This window comes from Myotis yumanensis, unplaced genomic scaffold (assembly GCF_028538775.1).
Source record: "Myotis yumanensis isolate MYYU_CA2020_CCGP unplaced genomic scaffold, mMyoYum1.0.hap1 SCAF_10, whole genome shotgun sequence".
Taxonomy (NCBI): domain Eukaryota; kingdom Metazoa; phylum Chordata; class Mammalia; order Chiroptera; family Vespertilionidae; genus Myotis; species Myotis yumanensis.
In genome coordinates, this window is record NW_027223761.1 from 45,839,611 (window position 1) to 45,857,890 (window position 18,280).

At 52.3% G+C, this 18,280-nt stretch overlaps 1 long non-coding RNA gene across 1 annotated transcript; it reads left to right on the forward strand.

Annotated features, from left to right (window-relative positions):
• The first annotated feature begins 12,659 nt into the window (after nucleotides 1–12,659).
• On the forward strand, nucleotides 12,660–15,024 carry LOC139018214 (uncharacterized). The gene is made up of 3 exons (XR_011472897.1): nucleotides 12,660–13,005; nucleotides 13,196–13,463; nucleotides 14,747–15,024. It is a non-coding gene; the product is annotated as an uncharacterized lncRNA (long non-coding RNA).
• The last annotated feature ends 3,256 nt before the right edge of the window (nucleotides 15,025–18,280 follow it).

Sequence of the window (18,280 nt, forward strand, 5' to 3'; positions counted from 1 at the left end):
AGTCACATGAATGTCCTTGTGACCACACGCAATCTGGTGTAAGAGCATCCAGGAGCCCCATCTCTTCTCCCAGGGCACTGCTGGGAAGTCAATAGTTATAAAAGCTTCTGGAAAGCAGTGGGGCTTTGGATAAGGCATCTAAGAAGGGGTGGGTGAGACAAGGTTGCTGCACCCAAGAGGCTGGGGACCAAGGCCTCTAGGCGTCAAGAGTGTCCTTAGCTCCTCTACCCCAAGACACTCTGCACCTCACAACCAGAGGCACTCTAGGAGGCCTCTGTCCAATTGGGATGCACCCTCCTCTTGGTCTAGCGGTCTGCTCACTTGAGAAGCTAAATCAGTTGCCTCCACACATTTCCATAAGCTGTCCTTTGGCTCTTAGCTAGAGTAGGCACAGAAGGCAATTTGGAGTCACATAGACTTGGGTTCCAATACTGACTGCCCAACTTTATTTTTAGCTGTGCGATCTGGAGCACGTTTCTTAAACTCCCCGAAGCCTTAGTTTCCTCAGCCATAAAATGGAAATAATACAATCCCATCAGATCCTTTATGTCCTCCAAGATGGGGATTAGTATCCCCATTTCATAGATGTGAAAGCCGAGACTGAAAGGGAGGAGCTGGCTCTGGCTTGTGTGGCTCAGTTGGTCGGGTGTCCTCCCGTGCACCTCCTCCCGTGCACCAAAAGGTTTCTCGTTCGATTCCTGGTTAGGCCAGGGCACATGCCCGGGTTTCAGGCTCAATCTCCTATACGGGACGTGCAGGAGGCAGCCAATCTCTAAAAATCAATAAATCATTGTAGCTGATATTTGAACTCAGATCTTTCTGGCTGCATGCGCATGTAGCTGGTGGCTCCCATTGCAACAGGAGCAGAGGATAGTGACTTTCCATTGTCTTGAGAGGGAAGCCAGGAGAAGATCCCAAGACTCCTGAAGTGCAGCCCTGACCCTTCCTGGGCTCCTCCCAGCTACTCTGCTCTGTCTCCAGAGTCAAGAGCTAGGCATCAGCTAGGTCTGGAACAGCCCTGCCCTGGGTGGTGATCAGGGCATGAGGAAGTGATGGCAAAACCTTGGATTGAGAGTCAAGGGAGACCTGGGACAAGGGTCTGTCCCTCCTTGCACCCCAGGCTCTCCATTTGTATAAGACGGAGTACTTTACCACCTCAGATATCCGGGTATTCCCCAAGACACATGTGAGAAGAATTTTCGTTCATCGTTAGAACCAGCTGACCTTCCCCTTCTGTGTTCCTCCTCCTTCCTTCTGTCCGGGGCCTCCTCAAGGGCTACTGTGTGTCAAGCCTGTGCTGTCCACCTGGACTGCAAGCTTGCCCCAGAGGGAAGAGGCTCTGACCTGGGCAGGGTAGCATGCTCTTGGGTGCTGCTGCTGTGGATATTAATATATTTTCCTTCTCCTCTGTGACCCTTGGTGATTCTGGTTATCTGATCGCCCAGATGTGCTGGGGGCTTCTGTCAGCGGGCTTCTCAGCCCCTGCCTGACTGCCATTGGTCAAGGGCACACACCTTTATACCCCCACCCCTGCACACGGCCCATCCAGTGGACACCCAGGCTGAAAGAACATGGGGGGAGGGGAAGCCACAGTTTCCTTTGCTGTGCTGACCTCTATTGACAACCTTCACTCATTTCAACTTCCCTCCCTTGGGGCCAAGATCTTGGTGGAGATGGGTAGGGGTGAGTCAGCTATCTCCAGAAGCCCTGGATGGGGGTGGGGAGTGGCAATCTGGTTGTATTCTTAGCCCCATCAGTTGTTTGCTGTGTAACAGCCGATTATTGTTTTGCCCTCTCTGAGCTGTAGTCACCCCATCTGTCAGTGAGGGGGTTAAACTAGATAACCCCAAGGACTTTTTGCTCCAGAATCCAAGTCTTGGGTCTTGACCCTTACCTGTGTCATAGGATGACACGAACATTGTGGACACAATGAGACTGCAGGGTGCTTTTTAGAAAAGCCTTCCTAGTTAGGCAGGTAAACTGGGGGTCTGGGCAGAGTAGCCCAGGGGTTGGGGTGCCCCATGAGGCCAGAGCTTCCAGGCAAGGGGGAGGAGGATCAAATAGCAGCAGGCATGTCATTACAGCACCTGGGCCTGGGTCCCAGATTCTCCTCCTTCACTTACCCACTGTGAGCCGGGCAAGCCACCCAGCTTCTTGTGATCCTTGGTTTCATCATCTGTACAGTGGGAAAACCACTGCACCATTCCCTCCCAAGGTTCCTGGGAGATAACACTGAGGGAAAGAAATAACATTGTTGACCAAGCACCTACTGTGTGCCAGGCAGTTTCTGTGCCTGAGGGTGGGACAGGCCTGGTTCTGCAGATGAGCACATGAAGCCCAGGACTGTCTGGTAATTTCTGCAAGATCTCGTATCATAGTCAGTGAGCACTAGAGACTGACTGCAAACCCAGTGCTGAGGGCCGTCGAGCCTCTGCCCACTGTGTTAGTTCTCCTCCTCTGTTCCCTAGGATAAGCAATTGTTGTTTTACAGGATCAGGGAGCAGGCTAGAGGGCCAGGGCCAGCCCAGAGGGTTCTTTCCTGGGTGCACATAACAAAATGCCACCTATTGTGTCTACTGAGGGCGTCACTTCTGAAAGACTGCTTTCAACTCTCAGTTGTTTAATTGTGGTGGTAGCTGCTCAGGAGACAATGTTTGTGTGTCTTGGGCCTCTTTCAATTCCAAGAGAGAAACTCAACATCAAGTAGCTTAAACATAAGAGAACTGATTGGCTTATGCAGCTGGGGGAGAAATTAGGGTGGCTGGTGACTGGAATGGAGAGTGGTACTCACCAGGGCTTAGGGCTGGTGATGGGGCTCTGGTGCTGTCTGAAACTCATTTCTGTTTCTTGCTGCTCTCTTTGAGCTAATGTGGGCCTCATTCCTTCCCCCTGGTATGTAGCCATCAACAGCCTCAGTTAAGAATTCCAGGAAAATGAGAACTTCTGTCTCCTTGGGTTTCAGTATCTGTCCCAGGGAAGGCAGCTGGTTGGCCTGCTTGAGTCACATGCCCTTCCGTTGATTGGCAGCAGTTATTGTCATGGGGAGGGAGCACTGGGAATGGCCAGGGGTCAGTGCTGGAAGAGATGAATGGAAAGTAGTGGGCCAATGGGACTCGAGTCTAGGTTGACAGTTCCTTTTACAGTTGGGCTTACACGTCTCTGATATAATACAGTCAATGTTTCTACACCTGGGTCTCGCCCTGCACACACACACACACACACACACACACGGACAGAGGGCCCACTATACCTAGTGCCTCTTTTGCACAGAGAGAGAAGCTGAGGTTGAGAGAAGAGAGCAATTTGTCACTGGTCTGAACTCTTTCTGGAGAAGGCCAGTAAGGTAGCTATTTAATGACACCAATTCCTTGCAGCCCAGGACACACACACCCTTTAAAATGTGGCTCCATTCAGAGAAGAAGTCTGTTTCCCCACCCTTTATCTGGGCTGGCCTCGTGACTTGCTGGGACCAATGCATGTGACAGGAATGAAGCTGTACATGTCCTGAAGCCCAGGCCTCAGGGGCCTTGCAGCTCTGCTCTCACCCCCTTGGAGCCCAGCCCAGCCTCAGGTCAGAGCCCAGGCTGGACTACTAAATAGTAAGAGGCCCGTGCGGAGCGAGGTCCTGAGGCCAAATCAAGAGAGGCCCAGCTGGCCCACCCGTCCCAGCAGAACCCAGGCCTGGCTGACCCACCAGTCACACGCAGCCATGTGAGCAAGCCCAGTGAGATCAGCAAATCTGCCCCGTCAGCCACTATATTTTGACAGGATTTGTTCCATAGCCAGAGATACCTGAATAGGCCAGGCTTAAATAGCTAGAAAGCTAAAAATATGCATTTGCTTAAGATCATTTTAGAATTTCAAAGTCTGGCCACTCACCCTGTCATATCCCTGACCTTCTGGCCATCAGAGCCCCTATAGATGTCTCCATTGCTCTGAGAACAGCATGCAGTCAGTGACTGGGTTTGTCTCACCTACACTGCATCCCTGCTGCCCCATCAGGGCCAGAGAACAGTGGTTGCTCCAAAGTTGCCAAATGAATGAGTGAATGTCTCAAGCAGAGGCATACCCCCAGGGAAGGGAGCTCACTCAGAAGCAGCACCAAGCCCTCCACTTACCCTTCCCTGAAACCAAACTCGTCCCTCTTGTCTTTGCTTAAGCTGTTCCTGGTGCTGGGAGTGGCCTTCCCCACCCCCAGCCACCTGACAACTCCTCCCCCAGCCTCTTCCATTAGGGGGTGGCTCTGCTTGGGGGAAGGTTCTCCTCCAGCTGGAGCAGAGATCCATGCCTCCCCTGTGACCCTGGCTCTCTTCCTGGGTCCTGTGACAGCCTTGGGCATATCACAATGGTCCCTGACATCTGCAAAGCAGCACAACCTCCCTTAATAGCACATCCATGTACATAGATCGCCAGCCACAAGCATAATCTTAAGGGAAGTGTTCCATCAGGGCCTAAAAGGAGCATGGGTTCCGGGATCAACCCCACCTCTCTATGGCCTTGGGAAAGACTTCCTGTCTCTGAACCTCAGTCTTCTCATCTGGAAAATAGGAGGAGTGAAATGTACCACCTCGGGTTGCTGTGGGGCTTAAAGAGATGATATATGTAAAATGTTCTGCATGTAATCAGCCCTTGATAAAGGTTAGTTCCTCTTCTGCGGGGACATAAACAGTTCCAGATGGCGAGGTCATTTGCACTTAGCATTCATGTCTATATAAATAATGTGCAGGTGGGGGAGGAGTTGTCAGGTGGCCGGGGATGAGGGATGCTACTCCCAGCAGCAGGAATAGCTTAAGCAAAGACAAGAGGGACAAGTTTGGTTTCAGGGAAGGGTAAGTGGAGGGCTTGGAGCTGCTGGCATCAAGAGCGACAGGAGGGAACATGACTGGGGAGGAGGACAGGCCCACACCCGGGAGGGATCTGAATACTGGACTAAGGAGCAGGGGCTTTGCCAAGAGGGTCAGGGAGGAGGTCTGAGGCCAAAAGGGTGAGGTCAGGTGCGGGATTGCAGTCTGGGCAGATTTGGGGATAGATTGGGAAGGGAGGGGAGAGAGAGTCCCTGGGAATTTGAGAAGGGAAGTTGGAGTGGGAGCGGGAATGGCTTAGGCCAGCTTGGGGAGGGGGAGCCTGGCCACTCAGTGTGGGTACAGCCCTCATGGGAAGCAGGGCCCCTGGGGTTCTGGCCTGGTACCTCCACTCTGCATCTTCGGTCCAGGCCCTGTGTGAAGAGCACCTTTTCTGCCTGTTCAGTCTAAGAACAGGCTGTGAGGAGGCCAGATCTGCAGTCAGAGTGGGGACTAACTTACCCATTTATCAGTTGAAGACACCGAAAAGTCCCTTTCCAGGTCTGCTTGCTCATTTTAGGAACCATCCTGGCCCCTGAGCTGAGCTGTACAATTTTCTAAGCTCTGCCACAGTTACGGGCTCCTTTGAGGTGTGCAGCTGCCTTGGGAGGGAGCGAGGCTGGGCAGGGATGATTAGTCCTATTTTTAAGATGGGGAAACCTAGGCCCAGAGAGGGGAAGTGACGTGCCCAAGACCACACAGCAGATGTGAGGTACAGCTGGGCTGGAGCCCAGCCCTCCTGCCTCCTGCTCGCATCCTCGCCTCTTTTCACAGCACCGAGGGACTGGGCAAGTCGTTCTCTGGGTAAAGAGTGAGGGGAGCCAGAGGGAGGTTGACAGGCATCAGCAGACAACACTTAACCCAAACTGACAATTTAATTGTGAAAATGTGGACGAGGTACAGTTATGTGTAAGGAAATCCAGACGGTCTGGACCCTGGGGAGCCTCGACCAGCACCCCGGTTGCCGGGGAAACAGAGAGGGTTGGGGATGATGTCAGTGGGCTCTGAGGCGGAGGTATGGGGGATGGGCTACCCAGCCACCTTGTTGGGACCAGATGGGCTGTGTGGGCCTGGCTACAGGCTATCATCCTCGTGGTTAACTCCTTCCCTTACACAAGGGCAAAGGGAGCTCCGGAGCTGGGTGGTGACTTGTCCAAAGTCACACTGGGGATCAGTGACTGAGCTTCCCTCATTCAGGTGACCGCCCATGTCTATGCACCCAGCAGGCTGCAGACACCTTGAGCACAGAGCCAGGTCAAGGTCGTCTGTGAGTCCTGTGCCCAGCACAGAGTCATACAAGGAGCAGAGATCAACCCTGCAGCGAAGGTTGCTTGATCCTTTTATAAAATGGGCATGAGGCTGCTTTGGGAGGTGACACTTCTTGAGTTCATAGAGCTTTAGAGGAGGAGCACTGAGCAGTCATCACTGAACTCAGAAAGGGCAGGTCACCAGGCCAAAGTCACCAGCAGTTTGGGGTGTTGCTGGGCTGACCCTGAGTCATGCCCCACAGACATGACAACTTACACAATCCTCACCCAGGGAGGAGTGGCCCCTCTCACTGCCACCCCCTTGGCTCTGGGCCAGGGATCTAGGCTTTGGGAAGCCCCCACTGTCTGAAGCATTTTCCCAGAATCCCTAGCTCCTGCTCCAAACATCAACCCACCCAAAGCACCAATAGCAATGAAAATAACCGCCCTTAGCACAGCCTCCACCGTGTACCAGGCTCTGGGCTAGCACACTATGCTCCCGACCTCAAATATTGACAACGCTATGAACTGGGAGTTACTGCTCTCACTCTGCCGTCCAGAAGGCAGAGGCTTGGGGGGCGGTCCACCTGCACACAGCCAGAAAGTGAGAAGCTGGGACTCGCATCCCCGGTCACTCTGCATCTCTTCCCTGGCTCTTAGATCCTCCACAGCCCCTAGGGCAGTGGTTCTCAACCTTCCTAATGCCGCGACCCTTTAATACAGTTCCTCATGTTGTGGTGACCCCCAACCATAAAATTATTTTTGTTGCTACTTCATAACTGTAATTTTGCTACTGTCATGAATAGTCATGTAAATATCTGATATGCAGGATGTATTTTCTTTGTTACAAATTGAACATAATTAAAGCATAGTGATTAATCACAAAAACAATATGTAATTATATATGTGTTTTCCGATGGTCTTAGGCGACCCCTGTGAAAGGGTCGTTCGACCCCCAAAGGGGTCGCGACCCACAGGTTGAGAACCACTGCCCTAGGGAATGGGGAGGCCGAGTTTGGCCTGCTCAGTTTCCCTCCCACTTCTGATGGCAAAAGCATCCTCCCCTTCTATCGCCCCCACTTTCTGAGGTTCTGTTGAGGCTGTGGTCACATAGCCCAGCACGCTACTAGAAGGGTACTCTGAGCCTCAGCTTCTTCCACTGTCATGTCTATGCCTCAGAGAAGGTGTAAAGCCCAAAATGAGAGAAAGGGAACAGGAGGTGTTCCAGGTCGGGTAAGGGACATAAGCAATGGCCCAGGGGCTAGAAAGTGCAGGGTGTGGGGTGGGGGACTAGGAGAAGTCTGTAGGCTGGGGGCAATGCTGAAAGGCTGCCTCACTCATCCTTCAGTTGGTGAGATACACAAAAAAGACTCTGGTGCCTCCGTCACAGCACAGCTCAGAAGATAAATCCCACGTCCTCTGGGGTCCCAGGGCAGAAAAGCCCAGCCATGACTTCCAGCCACAGGGCTAGCAGTGAGCAGGCTGCACGCGGTCCTGACGCTGTTGGCTCCACTCAAGTCTGGGTGTGGTGGGCTGAGCCCAGAGAGCAAGGTGGTTGGGGTCCAGTGGGAGGGCTTTTGTTTCTGGCTTTGTGGTCAAGTGAGCAAAACATGCAGAAGGTCAGGGCGAAGAAAGTGCAAAAGGAACGGGAGACAAAGCTACCATTCGCTGAGCAGCTACTTGATGGATTTCAGCTCAGCTCACAGCCTCCCGGAGAAACAGGAGGAAGGCGGATCAGCCCATTTCATCGAACCCAAAATTAGCTCCGAGAGGAGGATCTATCTGCCGGTGATCACACAGCCAGCAGGTGACAGAGCTACAATTGGAACCCATTCCATCCGTCCTGCAGCACATGATTTTCTACAAATGCCAAGTCACCCTGGAGAGAGGAAAGCAAAAGAGAAGGCCGGCAAGACAGAGAGGAGCCCAGCAGAGGGAGGGAGTCACACAGGGAGGAAAATAACGAGGCAAAAATAAAAACGCAAGAGTGGAAAGAGCGTGAGGCCACAGCTGAGTCCTGGAGCCGGTCCTTAGGGAGCGGCCGAGGGTGGGGACGGCCGGAGACTGGCTCATCAGACCTGGAGCCAAGAACCACGCTTGGCCTGAGACCTAGTGGAAAAGCTCTCACCTCGAGATACTGAAGAGGGTGAAGCCAGTAAGGGGGCAGCAGGGTCTGCCTGGGAGGAGAGGAGCAGACCTGTTGGCCGGGGGCTGCCACGCAAGGCTCTTCACACATCATCCAGCTCAGGAACCCTGGGGCTCGCCCAGGCTGGCAGGCCTTGCTCCTGGGCCTGCAGGGAGGGTGATGGTCAGGCCTTCCTGGAATACCAGCTCTCCTTGGAACAGACCCCTTAATGTGGCCTGTAAGTAGGGTGGCTGTGTCCAAACTGGGACACTAGAGAGAGAGCAGGGACAACGGGCATACGTCGTATGTAGGGCCCCCAGCCTTGAAGGCCTTGCATGGTCAGCCCGTCCTGTTTCTGCTGTGGCTGCCCCATTGCTCTCTGTGCTTCACCCAAACTGGCCTCCTCTCAGATGGGTAGGGCCATCACCAACACCTCTCCACACCCCTTCCTTGTTCCTACTCACCCTCAAGCCTCGCCAGCGTTCTTCATTCTTGCTAAGCCGTTCAATACATTGCTTGCTTTTCCTCCTCTGCACGGATTACAATCACGATGATGAACATGAATTCTTCATGGTGCGTTTGATTGCTCTAACGTCTGTCTTTCTTCCTAAGGGGAGGGCTGGGTCTGACTCGCCCACTATTGTATCCTGAACACCCAGCCAAGGGCCCCGTGCATAAATGACTCCATCAACGCCAGGAGCCCCCTGCAGGGCCCCACAGTTGTGGGCCACCCTTGTATTTTGTTGTTGTTGTTGTTCTTTCCTATACAAGGAATGGAAGGAGCTGGTCTTGAAGAAAATAACCCCGTGGGTTCAGCGTGCACTTCTGATTTCTCCCACAGGCTCGGAGCTCCTGCAGGGAGAGGCCTTCCCTTCCGGTCTCTTCCCCAGTCTCTGTGCTAGTCAGCTTCGCTCACTGCTACACCCCAGCTCCTGGGACAGTCTCTGTGCTAGCGGTGGGCCTGCAGGAAGGCTCAAGTTGGACTTACTGATGAGTGATCGCAATGTGAATATCATTGAGGCTGCAGGTGGTGGGTCACAGAGGAACTGGTAGGAGCCTGGGAGATTATGAGATAAAATATTAATGCTGAGTCCAGGCCCTGGGTGTTGTGGGCACAAAAAAATATATTAGTGTTCCTTCTTTTCATAATCTTGTCCAACCAACCACTTTTTAAATAACATTGTTTAAGTGTACCATTCAGTGAATTTTAGTATTTCACAAAGTTGTGCTGCCATCACTACTACCTATTTCCAGAACATTTTCATCACCTCCAAAGAAACCCCGTACCCAATAGCAATCATGCCGCCTTATCTCCTCTCAACCCCTAGCAACCTGACTATTTGATTGATTGACTGATTTGAGAGAGAGAGAAACATTAATTTGTTGTTCCACTTATTTATGAATTCATTGGTTCCTTCTTGATGTGCCCTGACTGGAGATCGAACCCACAATCTTGGTGTATCAGGACAATGCTCTAACCAACTGATCTACCTGGCCAGGGCTGGCCATCTTATTTTAAAGACAGGGAAACTGAGGCCCAGAGAAGGTAATGCCTCATCTAATGCCACACTGTCAGCCGGTGGCAGGGCCAGGACTTGAGCTCAAGCCTGCTGACACCCACTCTTCTCAGTCGGCCAGCGAGTCTGAGCTCTCTCTCCGGCACCCTCAGGCTCTCTGGTGCCTGACACGAACAAGCTATTCAACAAAGACCCGTTAAATGGAGTCTAACAGGTAAGACGAGGCTGTCCCATCTTAACTGTTCAGAGCCTTCCCTTGCCCAGACGGCGCTGAGGGGTTTTGAGGCACAGGAGACACACCTGAAAATCATTCCCGACATATACCCCACTTCCTGCCATAGCCAGTGTCCTTTCATAGCTGGGGATGCCTCTCACCGCCATCAGCACCCCCCAAAGGCCCTTCTTAGGGAGGCTTCGGAAAGAAGACAATGCTCTGCGTTTGGTGGGATCAGGAAGGTGTGGTGTATTATGAGCTTCTAACGCCAGGTGAACCCGTTAATACTGATCGCTACTGACAACAAATAATCAATTTGAACCACGCTTTGATTGTAAAACGACCAGAATAGGCACCATCTCACACTTCAAAACCAGTTAAAGACACGTTAAAAGATCTTGCCTGGGAAGTATTAACCCACCCGCCGTATTCACCAGACCTTGCATCTTCAGATTACCACTTGTTTCCGATCGATGGCACACGCACTTTCTGAGCAGCACTTCGAAACATATGAAGTGGAAAATTGGGTCTCTGAATGGTTTGCCTCAAAACAGGAAAAGTTCTATTGGGATGGTATCCACAAATTACCTGAAAGATGGGGGAAATGTGGAGCTAGCAATGGACATTGCTTTGAATAAAGCGCTTTTGATGTTTCTCTTGACATTATCGTGTTTCCTTCAATTACAAAATCCGCATTACTAACCGGTTAAAACGTAATAATTAATCCACATTACTAACTGGTTAATAGTTAATCTGCATCATTAACCGGTTAACAAGTGATCCGCATTACTAACTGGTTAATAATTAATTCAGATTACTAACTGGTTAAAAATTAATCTGTGTGTATTAATTATTAACCGGTTAGTAATGCAGATTAAGTTTTAACCGGTTAATAATGCGGATTAATTTTTAACCGGTTAGTAATTCGGAATAATGCTTCCCCCTTTCTTTCCTCCCTTTCATTCTCTCTAAAAAAAAAAAAAAAAAAAAAAAAAATCAATGGAAAAAAATCCTAGGGTGAGGATATTTTTTTAAAGAAAGTTTGAACAGGCCCCTCCCTGCTGGCACTCCGTCCTCCTTCCCTGTGGACTTTTCCTCCATACACTTACCATCATCCACTGGATATTCTGTATCCTTCGCTTCTTTGGTTACTCTCTCCTTGAGGAGCTAGTAGAATGTTAGCTCCTCAAGGGCAAGGAGTTCTGTCTGCTTTGGTTGAGTGAATGCATGACTGAATGAATGGGTAGCTATTACTGCATTTTATTCTAATCAGCAATAGTCAGGGAAGGGGTTTTTATGCCTGTTTCATACATGTGTCTCAGTCCACTCAGGCTGCTATGACAAAATACCATAGACTGGATGGCACTTATTTCTCACAGTTCTGCAGGCTGAGAAGTCCAAGATCAAGGTGCTGGCAGGTCAGTTCTTGGTGAGAGCCCTTTACCCAGCTTGCAGATGCTGTCATCTCACTATGTGCTCGCATGACCTCTTTGTGTGCTCCCAGAGAGGCAGAGAACTACACTGATCTCATTGTGGGGGCCCCACACTCATGACCCACCTAACCCTAATGCCCCTAAATGCCATCGCCATGGAAAGTACGGCTTCAACATATAAATTTGGGGGGGACACAACAGATGGTAAGCGGGGTCCAGAGAGGTCATCTGGAAACCGGAAGAAGGCCATTATTGCCACCCCATAACCCCCGCCCCTGGACCTGCCAGGGGAGCCTGGAGTAGGTCGAGATGGGCATGAAGAAGCGGGTTTGCCATTGTTTTTAGGAGCCCAGAAAGCAGAGTCAGCCTGTGAGACCAGCCTCTATTCCAGCGGTTCTCAACCTGTGGGTCGCAACCCTTTTGGGGATCCAACGACCCTTTCACAGGGGTCGCCTAAGACCATCGGAAAACACATATATAATTACATATTGTTTTTGTGATTAATCACTATGCTTTAATTATGTTCAATTTTTAACAATGAAAATACATCCTGCATATCAGATATTTACATGACGATTCATAACAGTAGCAAAATTACAGTTATGAAGTAGCAACGAAAATAATTTTATGGTTGGGGGTCACCACAACATGAGGAACTGTATTAAAGGGTCGCGGCATTGGGAAGGTTGAGAACCACTGCTCTATTCCTTCCTGCAGTAATTTATCAGTTTCCACATTCCATGCCTTAGCCAGAATGGAAAAAGGAAGAAAAAAAAAAAAAGAAAAGGAAAGAAAAGCAGTACTATTTTTCAAAATGGCCTTAGCCCTGTGAGCTCCAACATGGAAATTGCTGGTCGTGATGTCACAGGCCCTGAGGCCCTCCGGGCACCGTTACTGACACCTCACATGGTGGGCTGGGCCCAGGGTCCGCACACTTGCCAGGGCTAGGGGAGCCCCTGGGCAGGCAGTGGCTCCATCAACAAGCCCGGGCCCGACCCCGAGTCAGGATGGAGCCAGGCACTGGACAGGCAGGGAGCACCCGCAGGTGATAGCCTGTAGAATGCCCTGCTCTGTCCTCCAGAGGCTGAAAGGTCCACCTGCCGTGGGACCCACCGCAGCCCTGGGACACTCAGCGGGCCAGTCCCTTACCTGTGTCTTCCCGTGGTGGACAGCGTGCAGAGTGGTGCGGCGCCTTCCCAGGGTCGCCCAGGCAGGGAGCGGTCTGCAGGAGCTTGCACCCTACCCTCTGATTCTAAGTTCCACGGCCCACTGAAGGGGAGAAGGCGTTGTCCTTGCCCAAGAGAAGCCGCCAGACTGACACAGGCTGTGGGGAAACCACCGGGTCAAGTCCAAGTCCTCATTTCACAGCGGAAGAAACTGCGAGGGGAGGGACTGGCCTACGGTCACACAGTCAATCCACAGGCCAGATGGGGCTGGCTGTGGGCTCCAGACTCCTGGCCAGTAGACTTTCCTACCATATCCTGCATTTAAACAGCTTCTTTTGAGCGGAAGCCCCCCTGTTCCTCAAGAGAAGCCAGGCCTTTCCAGAATCCGGTCTGAGGCTGCCTTCCAGGATCTGCTGTCAAGGCTTATTCCTCGGGGAACAGCTGTTGGCAACAGGAGGGAAGGTATTGATTATGGCTGGGGCCCCGGGGAAGAATGGGGTGGGGAAGGGCAGTGGAAGTTTCTCTGAGAAACAAAACCAAGGTATATTTATTTTTGCGTCTCTCTATTTTCTAGTTGTTTCGCAGTTATGTAATGCATTTTTCATATTTGAAAGTGATACACTATTTAATTAGGACTTGTCTGGGAATCCAGGTTGTCTCGGTCTTGACTGGCTGTTTGAACGTGGTCGAACCCTCATCGGTCTCTGGGCCCTTCTTAGAAATGCCAGTAATAAGGTTGCCCTGTGAGAAGTGCATGAATCGAAAGGCTCCCTGGCTCGGGACACAGCTCTCCAGCCTGGTCGTCAGAGACGTTAACCATCCAAAGAAAGACGCTACAACCCAGGAGTGAGGCGTCCAGAGAAAAGCCAAGGTTCAGAGAAGCCTACATGGCCGGGTGCATGCCCAACACTGTCCAGAAGGTAAGAATTGTTGCCTGAGGGACATGCCCATCCCAGTCCCCACAGAGGGACTCTCTGCTCAGAGTGGAGATGGTTTATCTGGTTTCACAAAGGTCTGTGGAAACCACCCTCTGCACTAGCCCTCCTCACCCCTTTGCTCAGATTCCAGGCCCACCAGGCAACAGCTTCCCAGAGACCCGGCTCCCTGGAGAGAAGGGGTGGGGGAGTGGGGGGAACAAGAGCACTTCTGTCAGTGGAAAGGGAGATTGTCTGGTGTTGGTTACAACAGTGCTGGGAGAAGCATCGATCATGAGTGACACGATTAAGGCCAGCCTGTCTGACCCCTGTGGGTGTCTTGAGCAAGGCCAATGTCAGAGCCAGCCAGGTGAGGGCCAGACTGTAGGCTGGCCAATCACCCAGGCCCTGCCGCCCAGTGAAATACTAGTAGAGTGTTTAGAACAGAGCTTGCCATAGAATAAGGAGTCGATAAAAATTGCTAAGTGCAAGTTAGCTGTGGCCTATCTGGACAGCAGGGTGAGTGGTGGGTCCAGAAAGGGAAGAGCGTCTTGACCCCAGCCATCAGCACAGCCGGAGCCCCCGTCTCTGGGAGGGACACTGTCTCTGCCGCCTATGGTCACCGGGAGGGCACCTTGCTGACTGTTCTGAAATTTGGTATCACTTTCCTGTCGCCGCCTCTCAGCTCTCAGCTGATGTCCAGGCGTGAAAGGGGATGAGGGCTCTCATCCCTGAGTTATCTCCCACCACCTATCACTCACCTCCGCCCAGCAATGGGCTGAACCTCAGAGGCAGGGAATTCCAGGTCAGGTGGGGCCCTACAACTGTAGGTCAGGGCTAGGAGGTCCTCAGGGCTTTGCTGGCTCTTCCTCCAAAATGCACACAGGGAGACTGAGGCCCAAAGAGGGAAAGAGACCCCCTCCCAACCTCCAGCTCCAGCTGCAGTTTGCATAGCCAGGGAGCCACGGCTGGGCTGGAGCTGGCCCGGCCCCATGCTTTCCCCCATCCTCCTCTGCTCTCCCGGGGTCCCTAGAGGCTGCTCCGGAGACTGTGCTCCCCCACTTTTGTGGCCACACCTCACCTGGTCTTTGTTTGCTCCATCCTCTGTGGCTCTGCCTGGGATAATTCTCAACAAGCAGGGTCAGCCCCCGGGGAGCAGGCAGCTAACGCGCTTCAGATGTCCAGGCCGAACTACCTCGAGGCAGGCGGATGCTCAGATGCTCATGCTGATTGCTGACGCCTGGCCAGTGGTGATGGCACAGAGAGGACACTTTCTCTTCCCTTCACAGGTGGCTAACTCCTGACGCAGATGCAGCAAGTTCCAGTGTCTCATCCCAGAAACGCTGGTCAGGGAGGCTACTTCAAGGAAATCTGAAAAAAAAAAAAAAAAAAAAAAGCAGAAGACAAATGCGTTTTGATCGTTTGGGGACTTATTTCTTCTTTCAAAACTTTTCTGGGTCCAGAGCTGGTCTTTCCTCGAAGTCTCAGCAGGGAGGGGGAAAGAGAAGGTGAAGCCGCTTGTTGATGGCTAGCTCTGTGCTTGCTCTGGGCTGGACACAAATGTCATCTTCCCCAACCTTCACAAGGACCCTGCAAGGTTAAGGCTGTCATCATCCACTTTACAGATAAGGAAAAGAAGGTTCAGAGAGGTGAGGGGACTTGTCCAAGGTCACACAGCCCTTGAGTGGCCAAACAAGGGGTCCAGCTCACCCCAGTCAGCGCCTGTGTCTACCCTACAGCAAACTGAGGTGTTTCCAGAAGGTCAGATGGCTTATTGTGGTCTCAGTTACATGAATGGCGAGGACCTGTGGGCTGCTCTGGGGTTTCAGACACTGAGGCTGCCTTTGCAGCTGACTCACTCCTCAATCTTGACAAGGTAACAGATTTCACATTTACCAAATGGGAATCGTCATCTCAAATTCAGGTGAAGTAATACTGTGATATTATCACTTCCTCAGCTATGCCCGGAACACATTCTAGGAGCCAGACCCTCTGCTGGGGGCTTTCCGCGGGTTAGCCTGTCAAGAGCTCGGATTCTACAGCTCTGCTACTTGCGAGCTGTGTGTCCCTGGGCAAGCTACGCTGCCTCTCTGTGCCTTCATTTCCTCATCTGTGAAAGGAGGGTACTATTAGTTCCTATTGTACAGAGTTGTGAAGTTAAATCAGTTATGTTGGTAAAGGGCTTAGAAGGATGCCTGGCACAGGGTACACACCCAGCTCATGTGTTAGCTGATATTGGGCTCAACTTTTTGAGATGGGCCTTGTAATTTTCCCAGAAGTACAGATGTGGAAACCGAGGCAATGCAGTACAGTGATTCTCAGACTTGGTGCGCATCAGAATCACCTACAGAGTTCATTAAAATATGGAGGGCTGGGTCCGCTCCCAGCGTTTCTGGTTCATGAGTCTTGGCTGGGCCTGAGAATGGCATGTCTAGCATATTCTCCAGTGAAGCTGCTACTGCTGGCCCAGCGGCCACACTTTGGGAACCAGTGCTCAGTAGCCCTGAGTGTGGCCCATTCGGCCAGGGCCAGCTAGGAGGACCTGTAATAGCAAAGGCTCAATAAATAATCTGGCATGTGACTTGAGCGAGTGATTACAGAGAGCGGAAAGGATGTTGGACCAGGAGCCCTGGGGTTCTGGTCTTGAATCTGCTCCCGACTCTCTGTGGGACTAGACCAAATCATCTTTCTCTTGCATTCGTGGTTTCTCCTCTGTAAAACGGGGGTGATGATAACCCTTCCTCACAACAGGGGTCTATGAGGATGAGACAGGGCGTGGCACAGCTCTGACACCCACAGCAAGAATGATAAGGGGGGGCCTAGCCAGTTTGGCTCAGTGGATAGAGTGCTGGCCTGCAGACTAAAGAATCCCAGGTTTGATTCTGTTCCAGAGCACATGCCCGGATTGCAGGCTCGATTCCCAGTGGGGGGCGTGCAGGAGGCAGCCAATCAATGATTCTCTCTCAGCATTGATGTTTCTATCTCTTGCTCCCTCTCCCTTCCTCTCTAAAATATATTTTAAAAAATGATGAGGGGAGGGCCTTGGTGGAAGGTGTCAGGCACTGGGTGCTCACGACCATCCTTCATGCTGTCCTTTCCTCTAGCACTGAGGGCTGTAGCTCATTCCCTTCACTTCTTCCTTGAACCTGAGTTTGGAAGATCAAGGCCAGACTGTCCCCCACACCCCCTGGCACTCTGCAGAGGGCAGCATGCTTGCTGTGGCCACAGGCTGTATAAAGGGGCCTGTGTTCCGGCCCATCACCTCCCACTGTGCCCGGTGGTTTTCTATTTCAGATGCTGTAAAAATATCACCTTTGATCTCAGCTTGTGGCTCTTAAAAAAAGAAGAAACCACCAACAGGCTGGGTTTTCATTTTTCCCTGCCCCTCCTCCCTCTCACCTCCAGCTCCCTGCTCTTCTCCCCATCTCTCCATTTTCCCCTGGCTCATCCTCGCCTCCCTGGAGCACCAGCATCCTAGCTGGGCAGAGCCCCTTAGGAATCAGCTTGTGCCTCTCCCAGGTCCCCACAAGGGCTGTCTACTGAGGGACAGGACAAATGAGGGTGTGTGTGAGGCGGCTGCCCTTTCCCCTCCTCCCGCTCTCCTTGCCCCTTCTTTTCTGCTCTGAGGGCCAAGGATCTCCAAGATTCCCTGCTTGGCCAGGCCAGGCCACTTCTCCAGCTGCTGTCAAGCACATGGTATCAATCACAGCCCTGCATCGGTGAAGTCTTAGGTCTTCCCCAGAATTAGAGTGAGAACAGCAAGTGGGGCCTCCATATATCAACCACCTTCTCAGAGAGCCCCGTCAGCAACACAGACTTGCCTGGAGGAGTGGCCTTTGGGCCTGACAGGTCTGATATCCCCGCTCCTGGCTCAGTAGGCACAAACACACCCCTCTGGCCTCCCCTCCCCTCCCCCCCCCCCCCCCACCTTTCCTTTCTGCAAACTCTATGGAGATGCACCCACGGATCACCCGGCCTGGCTGTCCCTCATACTCTGGCCTCTGCTCTTGCCTTCCTAAGACATCCTTGGGCCTGCTCACTCCACACTGAGGCCTCTGAGCCAGAAGCCCTTTTGGTTAGAAAGTTGCCTTCTCACCTACTGTGCCCTTCCTGCCCTGTCACCCCTCTACTTCGTGAGGTCATCTCCAAGGGCCCAGCTCTGGCAGAGGGGCCAGAGAACCCCTCTCCCCCAGAAGTTTGCATTTTGTGCCAACGGAGAGGTCAAACAAGCCTCAAACTCTGGCTCACACCCAGCTTTGAGCTGTTGCAATGTTTTTCTTTGGTTTCAACTTTTAGAGAAAGCAACAAAATACCACTCATTCAACAAACACTTCTCCACAGGTCATCTGTGCCTGGCCCTGTGCTGACATGGCCATTGCCCTTCCTCGGGGTGGGGGGGGGGGGGGGACCCTCACCCATCCCAGCTGGTGGAGACACAGATGTGTGCAGGGGTCAGGCAGCCAGGGTGATGGGGAGTTTAGGAGCTGGGCCATGGGAGGCGGCCTTGACCCAGCTCAGGTCTGCCTTGAGGAAGTGGTGCTGGAGCAGAAAGGGCAAGGCTGGGAATTTACAGGAAGCTGGGAGCATCCTTGACAGAATGAGCAGCTGTGAATGGCACCATGGCCTGGGGTGTTCAAGGTGGAATGAGGAGGGCCAGGTGAAAGGTGAGGGGGGAGAAGCCTGGCCTCAGAGGGCCCAGAGTGGTGGATAAAGAGTTTCACCATTATTCCCAGAATTCCGGGGAGACCGGAATTGGAAGCAAGTGTGAACTGTCCATGAAGAAGGCCTTTCTGGGCGTACAGAGGGCCTGGGCAGAGGAGGTG